This window comes from Phragmites australis, chromosome 21 (genome assembly GCF_958298935.1).
Source record: "Phragmites australis chromosome 21, lpPhrAust1.1, whole genome shotgun sequence".
NCBI lineage: Eukaryota > Viridiplantae > Streptophyta > Magnoliopsida > Poales > Poaceae > Phragmites > Phragmites australis.
In genome coordinates this window covers 20414853-20435812 of record NC_084941.1, presented here as the reverse complement: position 1 = coordinate 20435812, position 20960 = coordinate 20414853, and the positions used below count along the sequence as shown (strand labels likewise).

Sequence of the window (20960 nt, the reverse complement as noted above, 5' to 3'; positions counted from 1 at the left end):
TGTGTACACTGGAGTATTATTTCCAGAGAGGGTTGCAAATTGGTTCAGTTGGCTCAGGATAATACCGGATAGTCCAGTGATGAAGTGATATGCACCAGATGCTTACACTAGAGCAATTTACACAGAGAAGAAGGAAAGACTCGGATGACTTAAGATAACTCACCGGATAGTCCGGTAATGGAGATGAATTATACACCGGAGTGTCCAGTGTTCACAGATGCTTGAGTGGGGGTTCTAACAGCTAGTTTGTGAGAGTGTACTCATCGGATGATCTGGTGTTAGTACTATTATTCTCACCAGATCATCCGGTGTTAACAGCTGTTCTGAGTCGTTGGAAAAATAGTTAGTTGATGGGTTTGAGGCTATAAATACCCCTCTACTCAATCTTTGAGGTTGCTAGAGTCCAAAGAATCATAGAGACACTTAAGAAGACATCCAAGCTACCAAAGTGCTTAAAGTGATAATCTAAGGCAATTAAGCACAAGATTAGTTATTGATTAGTGTTTATAGGCCTAGAGGGAGTGTTGCCAGGTGATTGTTATCTAGAGAGTGGATCAAGGAGTGATTCAACCATGTATCGAGAGGTACGTCAAAACCATGGAGTCTTTGTGACTTGCCAGCAACTTGTTGACCCTCCGACTTGGTGTGGAGCGACGACAGGACACATGTACAGGGACGTGAAGACCCTTTCCCTGGTGGCTCAAGCTCCGAAGTTATCACGGCGGCAAGGGACTGAAAGAGAGGCTTGTAGTGAGGTCTTACCTTGGTGGCTTGGCGGCTCATCCGGGTTAAGGCCTTGTCTTTGTGACTTGGTGGCTCAATAGCCATGATAGGGTGCCGACCGAGAGTATATCGTTGGTAGCTTCAACGTGTACTAGGCGTGATATTTATGCCATCAATACCACGGAATACTCCTTGTGCTGAGTTTACTCTCTCTACCTTATTTACGTTTCCGTATTTACTTACTTACAATTTACCTTCTTAGATAGATTGCAAGCACTTTGATCGGTAGAGTAGACACACTAGATAAACTTAAAGCACATTTAGATAGAAATTGAGATAGTTTTATCTTTTGAAGTCTTTGGAACCGAATAGTTTCTAAGTGTCCTAATTCACCCTCTCTCTTAGGACATCAGCAATCCTCACAATTGGTATCAGAGCTAGAGCTCACATCTAGCTCTTTAATTTGTGTTAGAGCTTCATACCTTTCACAAGGTTTTGTCAATTCAAGTGGCATTTGAGCCTTAGTCTCATTGTGATCGGTTAGGCTTCACTGTTTAGTGAGTTGTGACGTCCGGGGTTGGGATGGATTCCCATAGTGCTCCACTATTCGATGGCATAAATCTTCCACGTTAGAAAATTCTAATGTCTTGTTATTTGCAAGCCTGAGGGTTAGATGTTTGGAGAGTTACCGAGGAAGGGATGAAACCTCGCATCACCAACAAGGAGACACAATTAGATACATTAGCCAAGAGTATCATTTTATCATCTATATGTGTTCATATATTTAATCGTGTTAACTCTCTCACCAATGCACATGATATTTGGAATAGTCTCATTAAAATACATGAAGGCATAAAGAATGTGTGTAATGAGAAATATCATGTGCTTGTTACTAAGTTCAATGACATCAAGCAACTACCCTATGAAAGTGATTAATATATATTCTCGTTTGAATATTCTTGTTAATGAGATCAATGAGTTAGGTTTGATGCCAATTGAAGATGATCAAGTGGTGAGAAGAATACTTCAAACTCTTCTTTCAAAGTACAAGTTGATAGTCTCCATCATTTACGATAACAATGACATCAAGAAGATGACTCCAAGTCAAGTGCTCGGCAAGATCACCAACCATGAGATGACAATGAACATGAGGGTGGAAGGTTCTATCTCATCTGACACCAAGAATCTTGCTTTCACAAGCAAGAAAGCTCAACGCTAACATATGAAGATGGATCTCAAAGTCATCAAACTTATCTCACAAGTGGAGAAGAACATCGAGAAGATCAATGCCAAGATTGATCACCCAATCTCCATGAGATGCCAGTTGGGTGGGAGCTGAGCTATAGCCCATTCACCGGTGTGGCCCAGGGCTGACGCCGATGGGCGTGGCCTAGGTTGGCGTCTTGTGAGGTAGTTGCTGGAATGGCCCACCAAGGAGCCATAGTAGATCGATGAAATTGATCGGCTGATGGAGTTGATCTGGATTGTTTGTTGGGTACTATGATAGTTTGTCGACTGATAAATAGGTGCCGACGCCGAACAATACCGATAGATGGGAACAGAGCCAAGAGGACATAAGAGAAAATAGAGAGCGAGGTTAGAGGAAACTAGTCTAGTTTTTAGGGTTTTACTAGGAAACTTTGAAGGATACTTTGGAGATGCGTCTTGTAACCCATCTATGCAATAAAGATCAAATTTCGTAAGTTTTTCTTCGTGTTCATTGTTTCATGGTGATTTTTGGTGGACCGCTCTATGTTGCAATTTGCTTTGGTTTGATCCATCCAAAATCATCCTACAGCATCAAGGTAGCTCTCTAAAAATTTTAGTTGGTCAATTTTTCATAATTATTGAGATATTTAGGTTTGTTATGATTTCGTCACAATCTATCATAGTTTTTCTTTATTTCATATCTTTAGATCCAGTGGTTTGATTGACCTAATTCTTTTTGGAATAGTTTTGCATGATTGTCTAGATTCTATAGTAAACATTTGAGGGCAATTCCAATGGTTGGATCTTTCTAGACATCACTTTTAGTGATATGATAGTACTCCATCCCGAACTGATTTCAAGATTAAATTGAATATTTTGTTAGGGTGAATTAAAATTTGAGTTTAGCTTCATTAATCATTCACCCCCCCCCCCTCTGATTGAGTATTTTGCCCATAATCAATCCTCCTCGAACCTGAATTGAGAGTTTTAATATTGAAGGTTCCAAAATGAAATAAATGTCGCTTCACCTTTCTCAATCCGGCTTAGAAAAGGGAGTCACTAGGTTTCCATTTAACTTGTGACAAAGGTTTCAATCCTATGTATTTATTTCGTATCAGATCTTGCCAGACCCGCTCTTCAGTCATTAGTTTAAAGAGTCATTTACAGAGGAGAGAAAGAATTTTTAACATTGAGGTCTTGAATCCCTAAACTACCCTATTCTTTAGGTTGGCACATGACACTCCATTTCGCGAGGTGATTCTTCTTTTTATGACTATTGCTTTGTTAGTAAAATCTATAGCGAAAGTAGTCAAGTCTTTTAAGTACCCATCGTGGAATTACGAAGAAATATCATGTCGTGTTCCCTTTTTCTTTCTCAAGTCCATGTGACATCGCCAGGAATGGGTGCTCTAGCAGCTGGTCTGCCGTCCACGGTCACCAACGCGTCATCTAAGAAACCAAGTTGACATGTGCCTTGATTTATTTGTGATGAGTGATTGACAAGTTTATTGAGTTGGTTTGATGATCTTTGGTATTGTATAAGCATGGTTGTGTTTATCTATGTTTGAGACTAACCAAAGATATTGGAGTTGAAGTGTTTGTCTCTAAGCTGCAGAATTTGTACATGTCGAATGGTTCGGCGATGAGGCACTGTTCACATCAGAACATTCCAGGAGGCGGAGTTAGGGAGTTCTTTACACCGAATGGTCTAGTAATAGAGGATGTGAACGCCGGATGCCTCGCTAAAGCATTTGTTATAGAGAGGTTGCAAAATGACTTGTTTGGCGGGTTGCGCTCACCGGATGGTCCGGCGATGGAGGAGTGTACACCGAATGCGCCGCAGCAGGATTTTGCAGGAAGTTTTCAGTGGAGTCCGAATTACATGCGCCAGATGGTCTGATGATCAGAGGGCTATACACGCCAGATCACCTGATGTTCACGATATTTCTGGTATAAGTTCTTCAACAGAGAATTTTGATTTTGTCTAATTGGAGATGGAACTGGAGATATGTTTGTGCTTGTCTTATGATGTACAGGTCATGGATGCAACTTGGCAGTTGACGGCGGGATGATCGGGGCTAAACGAGGTGCTTGGTACCATACGATCAAGGTGGCTGGGCAGAATCAAAGGAGAAGCTCACCCATTATCCATTGCTCCAACTCTCAGATTTCGGTAAGGCTTTTGAACTAGAGTGTGATGCTAGTGGGATTGGAATTGGAGGTGTGCTAATTCAAGAAGGTAAACCTGTTGCTTATTTCAGCGAGAAATTAAGGGGGCCAAGTCTGAATTATTCTACCTATGACAAAGAATTGTATGCTTTAGTTCGTGGGCTTAAAACTTGGCAACATTATCTGTGGTCCAAAAAAATTGTTATACATTCTGATCATGAATCATTGAAACACATTAGAACTTAAGCTAAACTGAATAAACGATATGCTAAATGGGTAGAATATATTAAGTTATTTTCATATGTCATAAAACATAAGAAAGAAAAAGATAATGTGATTGGTGATGCGCTTTGTAGGCGCTATACCATGTTATCTCAACTTGATCAAAAGATTTTTGGTTTAGAAACCATTAAGGACTTTTATGCTACTAATTTAGACTTTAAATAAGTGCCTAAACATTGTAAAGAAGAAAAAATATGGAATAAATATATGTTAAATGATGGTTTGCTCTATCGTGCTAACAAGCTATGCATTATAGCTAGCTCTGTTCTTCTTTTGTTGTTGCAGGAGGCATATGGAGGATGATTGATGGCATATTTTGGAGCAAAGAAGATTGAAGATGTGCTGGCCATCAACTTCTTTTAGCCAAAGATGAGACGTGACATCGAGCGCTATGTGTCGCGCTATACTACTTGCAATAAAGCTAAGTCTCGTTTAAATCCACATGGCCTTTACATGCCTCTTCCTGTTCCTAGTGTACCATGGGAGGATATTTCTATGGATTTTGTGTTATGTTTGCCTAGGACAAAGTGGGGGAGGGATAGCATATTTGTAGTTGTGGATCGATTTTCTAAAATGGCACATTTTATATCTTGTCACAAGAGCGATGATGATACAAACATAGCTGATTTATTTTTCAGGGAAATCGTTCAGCTACATAAGGTGCCTACTACTATCGTCTATGATCATGTTGCAAAGTTTTTTAGCCACTTTTGGAGATCTCTTTGGAACAAATTAGGGACAAAGCCACTATTCTCTACTACATATCAACCTCCAAACTGATGGACAAACAGAGGTCGTCGACCGCACATTATCGACTATGTTGCTGGCAATCTTAAAGAAGAATTTGAAGATATGGGAATAGTGTTTACCGCATATTGAATTTACTTACAACAGGTCGGTACACTCCACCACCAAGGTAAGTCCGTTTCAGGTAGTCTATGGACTTAATTCCCGTGCTCCTGTTAATTTATTACATTTGTCTACTTCTGAAAAACTTAATTTGGATGCAAAGAAGCGTGCAGAATTTATTCTTAAGTTGCATGAAACAATTAAAAAGAATATAGAGCACATGACTAAAAAGTATAGGATTGCTGGAAATAAAGGTAGGAAACAAGTAAAATTTGAACTAGGTGATTTAGTTTTGTTGCATTTGAGAAAGGAAAGGTTTCCAGAGTTAAGAAAATCAAAATTGATGCCTAGAGCTGATGGTCCGTTTAAGATAATTGAGAAAATAAATAAAAATGCATACAAATTGGACCTACTTGCCAATTTTGGGGTTACTCCCACGTTTAACATTTCAGATTTGATGCCATACTTAGGAGAATAAGATGAGCTCGAGTCGAGGATGACTCCAATTCAAGAGGGGAGTATGATAAGGACATGGCTCCTTCAGATATGAGCAACACTGCTAATAATCCTCAAATTGTATAAGGATCTATTACAAGAGTATATGCGCGACAGTTAAACCACCAAGTGAACTCATTCCTCACTATTCATGCTTTCTCGGAAGGTTTGGTACTAAATTCTTGTGATGTTTTATTGCTTAGGAATATGGGAGAGGCTTCACAAGATTACCTGGACGTAGTCACTCGAGTGCCAGTCGATTCGAGCAACAAGTCAAGCTTAACTTGGACTCCAAATTCGGTTTGGAGTCTCAAGATAATACGACAGTAAAACGGGCATAACTCTCGTATACGGAGTCCAATTGAGACGATCTTGAACTTGATGGAAAGCTTATGACTAGCCCTTTCCAATGGATTTAGGCACAACCAAATATTCGTTATAGTTTAGTCAGAGTCGAAGGAATAAAGTGCTGCCTCTCACTATTTTAGATCTTGTCGGGTCATGTAATCATGTTGGAGTCGGAGTCCAGGTTGTGTACGCCTCTTCTTAGGTCCACACAACCCTATGGCAACCTCTCCACATCCCCATATATATAGACATAGTAGCCATCGTAGTTTAGGCTCGAATTTTGCTTAGATTATTCAGTTTTAGACAGTTTCGCTGTTTATCAGTTTGTAGTATTCCAAACTCGAGCTCCTCATTGGTAATCAGCAATATCCAGATTATATCTACCTATTTTTGCTTGTGTTCTTGATTCGCTTGCAGAAAAAGCTTTCTTGGTGAGATCAAACGCGTCTTAGTACGATTGATAACCATGGAGTAGTGTTGTAGTGGTTACGAGGATTCTTAATCTGTTCTGGTCGGAGCCTTCGAATCATCAACGTCGAAACTCCACCAAATCAACTTATCATATTATCTTTAGAAGATTGGGTCGATCGACTATCCTCTTCTGCTGCAGTCGACCTAGATCAATGACCGCGCCAATCCTGTAAGTGCTTGACTTAGTTTTTATTTAGGCTAGTGGCTAATTTTACTCGAACACTATAATAAAACTAGATTATTGATGGCCTGCATAAATTTTCAGCATGGGTATCTTTATCGTCAGTACCGAATATTATACACATAAATGTATAGCACAATGCAATCTCTGTACTTTTAACATCCGATCGATCCTCTTTTAATGCCTAGATGAATCAATCTTGTGGTAAAATGATGTTTCTCAAAAAATAAAAATGCCTTGAAGACTTCCACATATTGCGTTCTTCTTCCATGGATACATTATGGTTTCTCGTCATGTGATATACCTTTTCTTTTTTTTTCTTTTTTTGCTGAATTGTGAATGTCAGGTCGGTTGGAGGGATTTGACAAAGTTGTGTGGGATGTTGAAGAGCATAAAGATGGCGAATGCCCATCAATAACCTTTCAGTATCACAGTAAGGATGGGGAACAAGGTACATTCATTAGCATCTTTGTTTTGACTGCAGGGCTCCATGCTTGAATAAGTTCAGCAAATTCAAGCATTAACTGTTCTACATTCTTCAGGCCATTCGGGCAATGTAACTGTCCGGGCAACATACTCTCTTCATGAAGCTACCACTCTAAGACTTGACATGGAAGCTACACCAGAAAACAAAGCCACTCCTATCAGCCTGGCACAACACACTTACTGGAACCTGGCAGGCCATAACTCTGGTGACATCTTGCATCATTCGATCCAGATCTGGGGGAAACACATCACTCCCGTTGACGAAAACACAATCCCCATTGGTGAGATAATGCCTGTCAAGGACACACCTTCGACTTCACGATAGAGCACAGAATTGGGGAGCACATCAATGATGTTCCTAGAGGGTATGATCATAACTATGTGCTGGACTGTGTAGTCGAGAAGAATGGCCCAAAGCATGCAGCCAAACTGATTCAGGTGAAATAATTAAATTAAATTTGTGACATACAAAATCATATAGTGCATATGAAGATTATCTTATATTTGAAATTGTAGGTACAAGGATTGAGGAAACAATCTCTTTACGTTCAAGATCAACTAGGAATAAGAACAAGCCGGCTATCCTCAAGAGCGTCTACCAATGCTAAAAGGTAATTCATATGCAAACATTGCTTTGATATTTGATTTTATGACTATATTTTGAATATTTTACATGTTAACATTTGTAGCAATGTAAGCCTATAAGAAGATGTCTCTTGTTGTTATCTTATTGGTGGATGCTTATGTGAATGTTTTGTTGGTTCTTAAGGGGTCTACTATATGTTTTAATATGAGTGACGTATCATTTGATCTATGTTCATCATTTTGCTTAAATATATCCAACAACATTTGCACGCAGGATCATATTGTTATGATTGATGTAATAAATCTTTCTAATATGTTTAATGGATTGGAACCAATTTCTAAGGAGATCATGCCGAAAAAATTAATTTTTTTAATTTTTTTAGAGTTTGTTCGAAAAATCCGGTAAATATGATATCTTAAAGAAGTCGGGTTTACCGGTACAGTTTTTCCTATCCGGTAGAAGCTTAGTAGGAGATCCTTCGATGTGTAGGTAGTTCTAAAACCCGTGGTCTATTTTTCGCTTCTTGCTTTTATGAAGCTCGGGAGTCTCAAAACCTAGACTGAGTTTTTAGAAGCTAGATTTTTGTTTGAGCTTATGCCTTCTGAGGCTAGAATCTTTGTAGAAACCGAAACAAATAAACGCCGACCTTATCAACCCATCCTCGACTCGATCAAGGCTCTGCTGTTGTTTTTCTTGCGATGAGAAGCTACCCTGTCGCGGCTGCTCACCAATTTGCATACATGAGAACTATGCGAATACGTACACAAAACTTGTGGCCAGCTACATCTACTGTGCTCTGGTACGCGTTTCGCTTTCGATCGCATCGCGATCCCTAGAAGCATCGATCGAGCACTGTACTAGGACGAAACTACAGAGGCCATCGGGCGCGATCTCGGTCACTGGCTTGCTGAGCATTTTTTATGCTCTGCGCTGCGAATGCAGTCGTGGTCGCGCACGAGATGCACACCGGAGATGAGCACTTCATTGATGGCTGCCCATCACGGCGGTTGGCAGTTAGCTAGCAGTGCGTCACGTCTCACGCTTGACGCCGCGTGTGTCCGCTGTGCATGCACAGCCGACCTCCGGACACACCTTACAAACATTCATGCGTCGTGATGCGCATGGTCCAGCACATGCTACAGCTTTACAAACTCTGCTGCGGTCAAGCACCGACCGCTGCTCCAAAATTCCACCGTGAAATTTCTGTTTCACCGACCCAGGGTGCAAGTGCAACCTACAACTAGCCTAGATCGATTAGATGCTGTATGTTCACTAGTGTCTGTGATTCCATGTTACAGCTAGGATTGATGCGGTAGCTGGGATTGATGCTATATTCTGAAATCTCTCAGATGACACTTGAATTCCATGTGTTTGATTCATGTCATGCTGCGATATGTTTTTGTTATAAGTATTTCCAAAACTACATTGTCACCACGGTCCGATGTTCATTCGGTATCTTGACGTAATTCTACCTCCATTGCATCTTCTGAAAGAAATTTTCCCTGCAGAGAAAAAAAAGGAAGAAACAAATTTCTTTTGGATAGAGTTGGGTAGGTCCTTAATTTCCTGATTAGATTGTCCTCTCTTCTGTAAGACACGAATGAGAAAGAAAAAAATAAACGGGAGAAAGCGAGAGGGAGCAATGGCAAAATGCTAAAATGGATTATTGGACCAGAGGGAGGGGTTAGGTGCGTCGAGAGGAGTTAGCATGGCTGCGTCCAGTACCAGTGACTAGTGAGTTAGAGGATCCTTAGCACATGGATACACGCAAAGTGATGTCATTTCTTTTGGTCTCTCTCTCAAAGTTATGAATGAAGAATCATCTTGCCTAACTAGGATCACCCCCTACAAAGTTCATGAATACATGTTACTTTTGCTGCCAAAGGTACTATATAAAGCAGTACCGATTAATTCACACCAATCACATCGCAAATTGAAATTACTTGTCATTCTTGCCTAGTTTGCAATTGCCAATTTGGCCACAGAAATTTAGCAAGCTACGACACTAATCACCACAGCTGGATCACACGCACAATGCAATTGATGACCCACATTTGAATCTCACCAACCTGTTTTCCACATTTCAGTTTGCAAATGGGGCTTGTTTTACGTCGAGAACCAGATGCACGAAGCTTGTTAATACACGCGGTTGATCGCCAGGCAAAAAGTTCATAGATTTGTCGATCGAGTTGATTAGAGTCTTAACAAATGGTTAATGGAAGCATCTTGTCAGTTTGCATCGATCGACATCGTGGTTGGTCGCTAACTATAATGATTTAAAAGGGGTTTTCACATGATCCTCCAGGGCTTGATTTTAGTAGCATGCATGCTGGTTTTTTTTAATCAGTGCTTTAGTGGTTATGGATCGACCTAACAAGATCGTTCTAATTATATTTCTTTTATTTTATTATATTTCTATTTTCTCTTCTCGTTTTCATTCTCTTTATTTTCACTTTATCTGCAACAGCTTTCTTTCGAGAGATTCGTGAAAAGAAAGAAGAGAGAATCTCAAGGTGAAGGAAATAGATGTGGGAAACCCTTCGTGATAGGAACAGCGAAAGAAAACTGTTAGAGTGCTAAAGAAAACTAGAATTCTTTTGTAAAAAGAACAGTAATCAGAAAGAGATTCTGTTAGAGATGGCCTAATGTGATAAAGTATTTTATTATTGTAGAGGAGGACTGATATATAATTGAGACGTGCAGTGCCTTCTAATGGCTATATTAGTTCAAGGACGTATTTTTTGAGATATATCTTGTTAGATGTCCAAATAATTGTTTGACATAAACGGCTTCTTATGTAACCCGTCTATGGTAATCATCCCTCAAAGTGAATTTAAGAAAATCCCGTGGATGAGCCACCTCAAAGTGAATATGTTCTTGTCCCCTTTGATAATGGCAAAGAAAAATATGCTTTTGGGTCTGATATTAGTGAGAGGACTCCTAAGAAGGCTAAAACTGCATTTAGGTCTGGTATTAGTGAGAGGACTCTTAAGAAGGCTAAAACTGATACTGGAAAAAGAGCTATTTCTATTTTTGTCTTTACTAGTGGGGGCAAAATCTATTTCAAGAATTCTTTTTCTCTGAGGCTTGTGCATGATCATTCTCAGTATGCTCCTCCCAAGGTTTACGGTTCTGGACAAACTTATTTGAGTATGGCTCAAACTATTAATAGGATTGATATTTCACCCACTCATTTTTATGATAGTCATAGCTTGATTTCTCTTCAAATGATTATTTGGACATCTGAATCACTTCAAATGAAAATGTTTTTAACTACAAAGGACATCTGAATCACTTCAAACGAAAATATTTTTAACTACAAAGTTATAGAGCTTGTCAAGGGCTACAATTTTTACATAAAATTTATCCCCGTCTAGCTTCACATAAGAAACCACCTATTAAAATGATTTTTTACACATACGGTTTATATAAGAAATCGCCTATGGTAATCATCTCACACTACTATAAAACACCATATATGTAGCACCCATCAGTGCCAGTTCGACAGTAAAATCGGCACTGAAGACGTATCAGTACCGGTTCTTGAACTCCTGTGCGCGAACAACAGCTGAGGAGATATGAACCGGCACTGATGGTCACTATCAGTTCCGGTTCCAGCCACGAACCGGCAGCGATAGTGACTGTATCAGTGTCGGTTCTAGACACGAACCGTCACTGATTTATTAGTCCCAGTTCTAGCCATGAACCACCACTGATAATCAGTATCAGTGCCTGTTCTAGTTACGAACCGCCACTGATAATTGTTAGGGTCATAAATTATCTTAAAAAATTCATAACTTTTTCATACTATGTCGGATGGGGAAAAACTTTATATAAAAATTATAGCTATCGATGAGATTTACAACTTTGTATTTGAAAACTTTTTAATCTGAGGTCATTTAAATGCCCAAATAATTATAATAAAGTTACCAGAGTGGTCGATGACAGCTTACATTAAAAAATTCATAACTTTTTCACACGAAGTCGGATGGGGGAAAACGTTATATGAAAACTGTAGCACTCGATGAGATATACAACTTTGTAGTTGATCACTTTTTTATTTGAGATCATTGAGATATCCAAATAGCTATTCAAACGTTCAGTCAGAAGATGTCAAAAGGATTTATTTTGCTACTATACTCACGAACGGACAATAGCCGAGATGGTTAGATGGCTCATGCGTACGCATAGGCTGTGAGGTCTTGAGTTCGAGTCTTTGTTACCACATACGAGCGAATATCACTTGACTTTGTGAATATTGGGTGTGGTCTTGTGGGCAGCCTCTAGTCGAGTGTCTCTGGTCGTGAAAAAAAAATTGAAACTTTTTTCGGTCCGAAAAACGTTGAATCGAGATCGACTATCAGTGCCGGTTGGTAGCTCCAACTGGCACTGATAGTGATTTTCAGTGCTGGTTCTAGACCCAGTACTGATAGTCAATGCCGAGTAATCAGTATCGGTTCAAAACCTATCACTGATGATGATTTTGAACCAGCACTGATGATGTGTTTTGGTGTAGTGTTATTTTCATAGGCGTCTGTTGTAAGCATCCGACTATGAAAACTTGTTTCAACATGTGGTCTGAAACCGTATGGGCCTGTTTAGCTGGTTTGTCATTTGAGCCGCCTGTCGAAAGATATCTTAGTGTCTCTCAAATAATTTTTTTCAAGTAGTTGAGTTTTATATTGAGGATTTGAAAATCTATACTAAAAATATGGTAGTACAACGTATATTAGTACGCTTCACTGTTAGTCTTCATTAATTTTTGGATTGTACACCGAATGTACAACATATATTTTTCTGATGTACGTGCAGTATGCACATGAAAAATTTCCTGCTCAAATATATCTGCTCTTTGGAGAACAGAAGTATTAGTTATTCATACATAGAAAATTATCACTAGTACTGTTGAATTTCCCTTTGATAAAAAGTCGTAGGTATGGAGTGCCGAAGGCACAGTGGTAAGGCTCGGGTGGTGAGCCGAATCCAACCGGGCTCGAAGTCTGGGTGACGCACGGGGTTTCGATTTATTTCGGATTTTTTCAGCTTCTTCGGCGTGGCGCTATAGAAGGGATTACGACGTGCTCGTTGTCTACGGAATTTTTATTGGGTCCTGGTGATTTTTGAATGGACGTTTTCTTTAAGCTACGTGTAGTTATATGGCTAACATATGCGCGCGTTAGGTGTGTGTGGAGTAGGTACGTGTGTGAGGGGTAATCTTGTAGAAAAGGCATAGCACTAGGTGATGGACACTTGGAGCTGCTAACATAACCAAACCTACTTGCCACATTTTTAATGATGTTCGGATAATCTACGCAACAGCCAGGCCGCTGTGGACTGTGACAGAAATATCCGTACCCAGCGCTGTATCTACTCCTATTTCCTTTTGGATGCGACAAGAAGGCTCAAGTAAATTAACCACCTTGGGCGTAGCATTACTCTATATATATGCACAGGTATTGACGTTATGGAACCCACTCGTTCAAGCGAAATTCCCAAGCCATGGATAGCACATCTGTCTTCTACTGCATCCTCGCTCTTGTCCCTCTACTTTACCTCATAAAATCTCAAACAACTTCCGTTGGCTCCCGTTCCGATGGCCTACGTCTCCCACCGGGGCCCTGGAAGCTCCTGGTAATCGGCAGCCTCCACCACATGCTCCGCGCACAACCGCATCGCGCTCTACGCGAACTGTCGCGGCGCCATGGCCCTCTAATGTTCCTTGAGTTCGGCGAGCTTCCTGTCATTGTTGCCTCCTCCCGTGAGGCGGCCGAGGAGGTCATGAAGACCAATGATGCCTTCCTCGCCTCAAGGCCACAGACCACAACAGTCAAGATCATGAGAAAACAAGGCGATGACATTTCGCTAGCCCCGTACGGCGATCACTGGCGGCAGCTTCGCAAAATCTGCACGGTTGAGCTTCTAAGTGCAAAGCGTGTTCAGTCTTTCTGGGCCATCCGGGAGGAGGAGGTGATGCGACTTGTGCAAGCTATCTCCTCTGCGACAACTCCGGCTGTGAACCTCAGCGAGCTAGTCACCTCTTATGGTAACGACGTAGGGGCGCATACCATCATGAGTGATCGGCTTAGCGACCGGAACGCCTTCATGCGCTACGTTACAGAGGCCATCAAGTTGGCGGGAACTTTTCGCCTAGCAGACTTGTACCCGTCGTCGCGGCTGGCATGTGCTATGAGCCGCACAATGGGTACGATAGAGGTATTCCTGGATGGCTTATTTAAGTTCATGGATGGCATCATAAGTGAGCACATTGAGAGAAGAACACAGGAGGATTCAGAAGACTTGATTGATGTCCTCTTGAGGATTCAGAAGCAAGGAGGCCTTGAGCCCCCTCTTACAATGGGCAATATCAAAGCAGTTCTTCTTGTAAGTTCTTGCATCTTTATACACCCAAATTGATGTTTGCTTATTTGTTAAAACTGCCTGTTTAAGTTTCTCAAAGAAAATTAATGTAGGACCTTCTTGCCGGGAGCACCGATAGCGTGCCTTCGGTCCTACAGTGGGCTATGGCAGAACTGATGAGGAACCCAGAAGCAATGTCTAAGGCACAATCCGAGGTAAGCAAAGCTTTCATGGGGCAAATGAAGGTAACTGAGGAGGGGCTCACCAAACTGAGCTATTTGCATTGGGTCATCAAAGAGACCTTAAGGTTGCATCCTCCTAGCCCAATTTTGTTACCAAGGGAGAGCCAAGAAACCTGCCGTGTTTTGGGCTATGATGTTCCCAAAGGGACAATAGTTCTCGTGAATGCATGGGCAATCTCTAGAGACGCAGAGTATTGGGACGAACCAGAAGTATTCAAACCAGAGAGATTTGAAACTGACAAAAGGGATTTCAAAGAGCGTGACTTCGAGTTCACACCATTTGGTGCTGGGCGACGAATTTGCCTGGTATAGTGTTTGGGCTTGCTGCAATTCAGCTGGCTCTTGCTAACCTTCTATTTTATTTTGACTGGAATCTGTTAGAAGGCGTCAGCAGTGAACTAGACATGGAAGAATCTATGGAGCTCACTGCTAAGAAGAAGACAGACATTTGGTTGAAACATGTTCAGCGAGTACCTTTTGTTTCAACGAGTGTTGAATAACAAAGATAATGGCCATTAAGGGCAATAAGGAGTGCTTGGAACGAAGTCCCTTTGTGTTACCTGTGTAATATCGTGATCTCTTATGTGCTAAATGTCAGCTCTTCGATCAGTGTAATAACTATATTGCTTTGTGATGCGGTTTCTGGATAATTTGTGTACGAAATCTTGTTCCACGAAATGAAATCTTAAAATGGTTCTTTTCTGAAAGTTTTGAATTACACTTTAGGTTTATGAGATTTATATATATTGTAACGCCCAATGTACCCACGTATTTGGAGTGATAGTACTCCACTACACCAAAATCTGACTAAGTTTGAAATTTTCAAGAAATTCGGCAGAGCTATCCTTGCAACTACCTATATCTCGGTCAAGTAAATCACAATAATAATCTCAAGCACATCATATAAGAGATGGATAAAGATCACAGCCTAATCCCAAGAACTATTAAAGGAGACCACTCTAACCACGATACCATCTCAAACCTTATAAGAGTTTAACTGCATGAAACCAGCAATAAAGTTCTACGTACTTATTATGACGAATGACTAATTAAGGTATATGGGTGTGTGTATGTGCTCAATTTGATGGTGCTACTCTCATCCTATGCATGTCGTGCTTGCTTAGTATATAAAAACCAAATAACACAAGTGTGAGTAAAAAAAACACTCACCAAGTATAATATGGAAGTGAAAGAACATACAACGTATCAGAATTCAACGAAGAATAAGAATTTAATGAATTTTATCTTCTTTTGAAAAATTAGTGAAATAGTCGTTTTCGTCTGAAATGGACAACACCTAAATACATCCTTAATATTTACCTATAAAACCGAGCAAGTAAGGACAACACTTACTCACATTAACATGAATATAAGAACCAATCAGCACATATGAATGATATGAATAGATCAATATAGAAACAAGAATCATGACACTTAAATCAAGACATCACATGAATAAATAAAAGTATTTAAGAATTGGAAAAAACACAGGCATGGAAAAAAACATATGGCACAAATCAATACAGTTCATCAAGCACTTTCCTTAACCGTTGTGAGAAACCGGTGTCATGTCCTCTATACCACAATTTTCCAAACCTGTGGATTAAAACTACACTCCATTCTATTCCATGATATCCACATATTTATAATCATAATGCAACGGCGATACTTACAATGACATGCTTAAACTCATTTTTCCCCGTTGTCCGAAATACCGATTTAAAAGTCTAGTCATTTGATGCTTTGCCGTAACTTTAAATTCTCTTAACCAACCACAGCAAATAAATACATCTCAGATATATACTAAAAATTCACTACAATTTTCTTTTTCTGATGTTGGGCAAAATATCCTTCTAACTCAGTCAAAAACTGATAAACAAAATATTGCACAGATTAAAACTTGTCGCACAGCAGCACTATTTTGACAGTTTCTCCTAAACCGCTTATCCAAATCAAATAAGACCAGCATCATTGGAAACATATATATCGATGAGATCTATAACTTTTGTTTTAAGCTTATGGACAAATTTGGCATTAATTAATCCTTGTTTTTTAATTAAGTCCACTGTACACAAATTGGACCACTAATCCCTAATTCTGGAGACAAAACCGACCTTCAAAATTCATCTATCAGTAGCTAGGAACTACGTATATGTTACCCTTGACACGTGGATCAAGAGTTGGTGGAGAATTTGATAGAATCCCCGAAATTCTCATCCTTTTCTTTTTCTTCTACCTTCCACGTTGTTTCCCACTACCTCAGAAAACTTTATTAATGACGAGTTGTAGCGAAAATAGCCTTATTAGGTCATGTTTGTGATTTTGGTGATTAATGACAACATAGTCTGGGACTAATATGTTTGTCAAGAATATATGTTAGTAGGTCTCATGAATGCAATATATGAAGAAGACACCACAGCCGAGACAGAGTTTGGTCGAATTGGAGAAATTCCAGGAAGATTGGCCTGACCGGATGGTCTGGTGATCAATATTTTGCACACACCGGACAATGAACAGTGTAAAGGGACAAAAGGAGTTCAACACACGGAAGGTCCGATGTATGCATTGTACACACCAGAGGCTTAACACTGGACTAATTTACAGAGAGAGGGTGCCAAGTATTGAAGAATGAAGTTCAAGGCACCGGATGGTCCGGTGATCGATGTTGTGTACACTGGAGTATTATTTCCTGAGAGGGTTACAAATTGGTTCAGTTGGCTCAGGATAACTCACCGGATAGTCCAGTAATGAAGTGATGTGCAACATATGCTTACACTAGAGCAATTTACACAGAGAAGAAGGAAAGACTCGGATAGCTTAAGATAACTCACTGGATAGTCCGGTAATGTAGATGAATTATACATCGGAGTGTCCAGTGTTCACAGAGGCTTGAGTGGGGGGTTCTAACGACTAGTTTGTGAGAGTGTACTCATTGGATGATCTGGTGTTTGTACTATTATTCTCACCAGATCATCCGATGTTAACAGCTCTTCTGAGTTGTTGGAAAAATAGTTAGTTGATGGGTTTGAGGCTATAAATACCACTCCACTCAATCTCTGAGGTTGCTAGAGTCCAGAGAATCATAGAGACACTTAAGAAGACATCCAAGCCACCAAAGTGCTTAAAGTGATCATCTAAGGCAATTAAGCACAAGATTAGTGATTGATTAGCGTTTATAGGCCTAGAGGGAGTGTTGCCAGGTGATTGTTATCTATAGAGTGGATCAAGGAGTGATTCAACCATGTATCGAGACGTACGTGAAAAACCTTGGAGTCTTTGTAACTTGCCAGCAACTTGTTGACCCTCCGACTTGGTGTGGAGCGGCGACAAGACACATGTACGGGGACGTGAAGACCCTTTCCCTAGTGGCGCAAGCTCCGAAGTTATCATGGCAGCAAGGGACCGAAAGAGAGGCTTGTAGTGAAGTCTTACCTTGGTGGCTTGGCGGCTCATCTGGGTTAGGGCCTTGTCTTTGTGACTTGGTGGCTCAACAGCCATGAAAGGGTGCTGACCGGGAGTATATCATTGGTGGAGCTTCAACGTGGACTATGATGATGTTTATGCCATCAGTACCACGGAATACTCCTTGTGCTGAGTTTGCTCTCTGTACCTTATTTACATTTCCGTATTTACTTACTTGCAATTCACCTTCTTAGATAGATTGCAAGCACTTTGATCGGTAGAGTAGACGCACTAGATAAATCTAAAGCACATTTAGATAGAAATTGAGATAGTTTATCTTTTGAAGTCTTTGGAACTGAATAGTTTCTAAGTGTCCTAATTCACCCTCTCTCTTAGGACATCAGCGATCCTCACAATTGGTATCAGAGCTAGGGCTCACATCTAGCTCTTTAATTTGTGTTAGAGCTTCATACCTTTCACAAGGTTTTGTCAATTCAAGTGGCATTTGAGCCTTAATCTCATTGTGATCGGTTAGGCTTCACCATTTAGTGAGTTGTGACGTCCGGGCTTAGGATGGATTCCCATAGTGCTCCACTATTCGATGGCATAAATCGTTTACGTTGGAAAATTCTAATGTCTTGTTATTTGCAAGCCCGATAGTTGGATGTTTGGAGAGTTACCGAGGAAGGGATGAAACCTCGCATCAGCAACAAGGAGAGACAATTAGATGCATTAGCCAAGAGCATTATTTTATCATCTATATGTGTTGATATATTTAATCGTGTTAACTCTCTCACCAATGCACATGATATTTGGAATAGTCTCATTAAAATACATGAAGGCATAAAGAATGTGTGTAATGAGAAATATCATGTGCTTGTTACTAAGTTCAATGACATCAAGCAACTACCCTATGAAAGTGATTAATATATATTCTCATTTGAATATTCTTGTTAATGAGATCAATGAGTTAGGTTTGATGCAAATTGAAGATGATCAAGTGGTGAGAAGAATACTTCAAACTCTTCTTTCAAAGTACAAGGTGATAGTCTCCATCATTTACGATAACAATGATATCAAGAAGATGACTCCAAGTCAAGTGCTCGGCAAGATCACCGACCATGAGATGACAATGAACATGAGGGTGGAAGCTTCTTTCTCATCTGACACCAAGAATCTTGCTTTCACAAGCAAGAATGCTCAATGCTAACACATGAAGATGGATCTCAAAGTCATCAAACTCATCTCACAAGTGGAGAAGAACATCGAGAACATCAATGCTAAGATTGATCACCCAATCTCCATGAGATGCCAGTTGGGTGGGAGCTGAGCTATAGCCCATTCACCGGTGTGGCCCAGGGCTGACGCCGATGGGCGTGGCCTAGGTTGGCGTCTTGTGAGGTAGTCTATCATAGTTTTTCTTTATTTCATATCTTTAGATCCAGTGGTCTGATTGACCTAATTCTTATTGGAATAGTTTTGCATGATTGTCTAGATTCTATAGTAAACATTTTTGGGCAATTCCAATGGTTGGATCTTTCTAGACATCACCTTTTAGTGATATGATAGTACTCCGTCCCGAACTGATTTCAAGATTAAATTGAATATTTTGTTAGGGTGAATTAAAATTTGAATTTAGCTTCATTAATCATTCACCCCCCATCTGATTGAGTATTTTGCCCATAATCAATCCTCCTTGAACCTGAATTGAGAGTTTTAATATTGAAGATTCCAAAATGAAATAAATGTCGCTTCACCTTTCTCAATCCGGCTTAGAAAAGGGAGTCACCTGGTTTCCATTTAACTTGTGACAAAGGTTTCAATCCAATGTATTTATTTCGTATCAGATCTTGCCAGACCCGCTCTTCAGTCATTAGTTTAAAGAGTCATTTACAGAGGAGAGAAAGAATTTTGAATATTGAGGTCTTGAATCCCTAAACTACCCTATTCTTTAGGTTGGCACATGACACTCCATTTCGCGAGGTGGTTCTTCTTTTTATGACTATCGCTTTGTTAGTAAAATCTATAGCGAAAGTAGTCAAGTCTTTTAAGTACCCATCGCGGAATTACGAAGAAATATCATGTCGTGTTCCCTTTTTCTTTCTCAAGTCCACGTGACATCGCCAGGAATGGGTGCTCTAGCAGCTAGTCCGCCGTCCACGGTTACCAGCGCGTCATCTCAGAAACCAAGTTGACATGTGCCTTGATTTATTTGTGATGAGTGATTGACAAGTTTATTGAATTGGTTTGATGATCTTTGGTATTGCATAAGCATGGTTGTGTTTATCTATGTTTGAGACTAACCAAAGATATTGGAGTTGAAGTGTTTGTCTCTAAGCTGCAGAATTTGTACATGTCGAATGGTCCGGCGATGAGGCACTGTTCACATCGGAACATTCCAGGAGGCGGAGTTAGGAAGTTCTTTACACCGAATGGTCCGGTAATGGAGGATGTGAACGCCGGATGCCTCGCCAAAGCATTTGTTATAGAGAGGATGGAAAATGACTTGTTTGGCCGGTTGCGCTCACCGGATGGTCCGGCGATGGAGGAGTGAACACCGAATGCTTCGCAGCAGGATTTTCCAGGAAGTTTTCAGTGGAGTCCGAATTACATGCACCAGATGGTCTGATGATCAGAGGGCTATACACGCCAGATCACCAGATGTTCACGATATTTCTGGTATAAGTTCTTCCACAGAGAATTTTGATTTTGTCTAATTGGAGATGGAATTGGAGATATGTTTGTGCTTGTCTTATGATGTACAGGTCATGGATGCAACTTGGCGGTCGACAGTGGGATAATCGGGGCTAAGCGAGGTGCTTGGTACCATACGATCTTGGTGGCCGGGCAGAATCAAAGGAGAAGCTCACCCATTCTTTACTCCAACTCTCAGATTTCGGTAAGACTTTTGAACTAGAGTGTGATGCTAGTGGGATTGGAATTGGAGGTGTGTAATTCAAGAAGGTAAACCTGTTACTTATTTCAGCGAGAAATTATGTGGGTCAAGTCTAAATTATTCTACCTATGACAAAGAATTGTATGCTTTAGTTCGTGGACTTAAAACTTGGCAACATTATCTGTGGCCTAAAGAATTTGTTATACATTCTGATCATGAATCATTAAAACACATTAGAACTTAAGCTAAACTGAATAAACGATA

The 20960-nt window shown here is 40.3% G+C and overlaps 2 pseudogenes; both read left to right on the top strand.

Moving 5' to 3' along the window:
* The first annotated feature begins 6915 nt into the window (after nt 1-6915).
* Nucleotides 6916-7660, top strand: LOC133903212 (uncharacterized; annotated as a pseudogene).
* A 5630-nt stretch (nt 7661-13290) lies between these two features.
* Nucleotides 13291-15063, top strand: LOC133903579 (desmethyl-deoxy-podophyllotoxin synthase-like; annotated as a pseudogene).
* Nucleotides 15064-20960: the final 5897 nt, after the last annotated feature.